Here is a 3,232-nt window from a genome sequence, read left to right on the forward strand (position 1 = left end):
GCTAGGTCGATGGAAGAATTCTTTCGTCACTCTAGTGCTGTCTGCACCAGGGGTTAGTTCGGTTTAACTACAGCTCTCAGGGGTGTGGATTTTTCACACACGCACCCCTCCCCCCCCCCCCGAGAGATATCACTATATTCATAGAAGTTTCTCATGTAGACCAGCCCTCCGTCAATGAAGAAGTTACTGAACTGTGATAGAAACCACTGATCCCAGCCTAGCTGAAAATGACAGAGGTAATTAATCACCTCTTCGGTTTTGTCGCTGGGCTCCCCCAGGCTGTAAATGTGCTGTCCACAAGGATTCAAAGACCAGTTGTTACTGAGGGCTCTGCCAAGAGGCACAATTTAGCCCTAATCTGGGCAGTGTGGAAAACACCAGTGAGGACAGAGCAGTAACATGAAGGGACCTAGAGGAGACAGAAAGGTGAGTAGAAATAACAAAGGGCTAGATTCTGACTTTAATGAGGCCCCTTAATGCTCACCCAGAGCAGCCTGGGTGACTGTATAGAGAAGAATTATCACCTCTTTGGATTTAGATGGCCATACCAGTTACCTGATTGTTCGAGGCATTTACTGGAATTTCTGGTTACAGGTTACATCAGAGTCATCAGAGCAAGAATCCTTCACTTCAGCCTTTCACAGCCCCAGAACGCTATAAATACTGGGACTCTGTCTTCATGTGGCCCAGACTCTCCAACTCACTCTGCCTGGTGTGTCTTCCCTGGAGGGAGGGAGTGATACTGAGACCGCAGCCGATCCTCAGCTATGAGGAGCATGTACCTGCTTTTTGCGGTTGGTGTCCTCCTCTTCCAGCCTGCTCCAGGTGAGAGAGAAAATAACTGCAGGCATTCTAGAAGGTGTGTGTGTGTGTGTGTGTGTGTGTGTGTATGTGAGGCTGCTCTGTTGGTCTGAGAACAGGCCTAACAGGCAGGAATTCCTGGCTCTGATATTGACTTGTGCAATCTCCGGCAAGCAGATGACTTTTCAGATCTGGCCCCTTAATCCACCCAAATACATGGCGGAGACGCATCTGCAAACTGTGCTGCTTACTTAGCAGCCTAATTATGGATTTAGGGGTCTATTTTTAAGCATCCAAATTTGAACAGTTTCGCTTTATTCTTTGTATTTCCCCATCTATAAAAAGCAAGCAAAAGCACTTACATACAGAGCTGGGCAAATAATGGATAATTTTTTTCTGTTTGCTGCCAGTTCCAAAAAATCAAAAGAAAAAAATGTTAAGTTCAGGTTGTACTGAATCTGAATTTTTCTGAAGAACTGAAAGAGTCTGTTTGGGGCTTGCTCTAGAGTGGAGATTTTAATCTGGGTCTGCTGCGTGCTATCTGACTGCGTGAATCACGGGGCTAACCACACCAGCAACTCAACTTCAACCACTTTGTGACTGGCCGAAACGATTTATGAATAATTTGGGATTGACCAAAATGGCTTTTTTAGTTGAATAAATTCTTCGTCTGAAAAATCTCACCCAGTTCCATTTACTATAATAAAACAACTTCCGAACATTTCTCCCTTGTGCAGGGTATGGTCAAATGAAAGAAATCCCTGCCTGTGTTTCTGTAGACGGCTACTGCGTGGAGGCTTTCAAGATGTGTCCTTCGGGTGAATACCTGCTTGGAATCTGCGCTGATTTCATTATGAGATGCTGCAAAAAATAAAGAACCTACTGCTGAAATCCTGGAGGGAGGAGCTCAGCTCATGGCAAGCAATATTCACAATCTTTTTTAAAAAGACAGGCTGTTAAATTGTCCGTTTTTAATAAGGACATTGCTCCTGTGTTTTTTGTGTGCATCCATTTGCGTGTGTGTTTGAGTGTGTGCTTGTGTCCGTGTATGAGCAGGAAGGGTGAGTGTGGGGGGAATTGAGTCTTTCCTTCATTCTTATCTATGAAGACTCATTTCTAATAGGGTGTGACAGGGAGGGACAGACCTGCTTGGTTTCACTGAAGGGCTCATCCAGTTATTACTGGAGTTAGGTTATGAATTTAATACACATTCCAAAATATGGGAGTGATGCCGTTCCCATGAACAACATATATTTTAAATACATCTAAAGGTTTTAACGTTCCCTCCATCTGTGCCCTTAAAAGTAACTTTGGAGAAATTCACAAAAATAGTGACTTGAAACTAATCAGATAATGATCTTAAAATCTGATTAAGAAGAGTTCACCACACTCTGTGGACATCTGCATGAGTTGATTTAAGTGGACAGCTACCCAAAAGCATCTGGATGCACTAGGGAGCCTCCAAAGACCTGTTTGAAACTACTGATTTTGTCAACTCTGATCAGATGGGGGAGAACGTCGATGTTGGCGATTTGGATAAAACACAACTCATCAGGTTTGTAATGTCCACCCTCCTGTTCTGGAGAATGAACTGAACAAGCAATGGACAAACACAGAGAATGCGATTGGGCAAGAGGAGAGTTACTTTAACTTCTTGGCAAACACCCAAAAACATGCCAGTAGTGAGACTGAGCAGGCAATGGATAATAGGGTTGCCAATTTTGGTTAGACGTATTCCTGGAGGTGTCATCACATGACATAATCTTTAATTAAAGATTAATCTTTAATTCCTGGACACTCCCGGACAATCCTGGAGAACTGGCAACCCTAATAGATAACAAACCATTATTTCAACCACAAGCCATGGCACAAGCCCCAAAGTTAGTAGGTCTGTAAGCCTGAAAGCTCAGACAGTCTTACATACATCGGAGTTGTAGTCCAGCTGGTGAACCTGGTCCCCAGGGGAAAATGTGGGTATGAGGCACCTGAACTACAACTCCCACAAGGCACTGCGGTGGTTCCAGTGGACACAGATAAATTTTGACCCTACTCAAAACATAATACTTCATTTGCTTTTCCTGATAAAAAAAATAGAAAAAATATGTTGGCAAAACTGACATTTTCCAGTGAAAAATACTGATTTTGTGGAAACCACATATTTGGTTGAAAAAACATTTTGACTGGAAAATTCCTGACCAGCTCTAGTTTTAACCTAGAAAGCTTGAATGATTTGAGTTACTTCAGACATTGCCTCTCTCCCCCAAGCCAGTGCTGCTGGGGTTGAGATCAGCAGAGGAGGTCAGGTTGGAGCACTTCAGTTTAAAAAGAAAGGGTCTGCTGGCAGGGACTCCCCAATATTAACATTTGCTCTGCTCACTTGCCGGCTCCTCAGAGCCTGTAAACCTATTCTGAAAAGCCTGCTTTACTCCCA

The 3,232-nt window shown here is 43.6% G+C and overlaps 1 long non-coding RNA gene across 1 annotated transcript; it reads left to right on the forward strand.

Moving 5' to 3' along the window:
- The first annotated feature begins 252 nt into the window (after positions 1 to 252).
- On the forward strand, positions 253 to 1,749 carry LOC117874073. The gene is made up of 3 exons (XR_004644895.1): positions 253 to 426; positions 595 to 825; positions 1,539 to 1,749. It is a non-coding gene; the product is annotated as an uncharacterized LOC117874073 (long non-coding RNA).
- Positions 1,750 to 3,232: the final 1,483 nt, after the last annotated feature.

The sequence above is a fragment of the Trachemys scripta genome, chromosome 3, assembly GCF_013100865.1.
Source record: "Trachemys scripta elegans isolate TJP31775 chromosome 3, CAS_Tse_1.0, whole genome shotgun sequence".
Taxonomy (NCBI): domain Eukaryota; kingdom Metazoa; phylum Chordata; order Testudines; family Emydidae; genus Trachemys; species Trachemys scripta.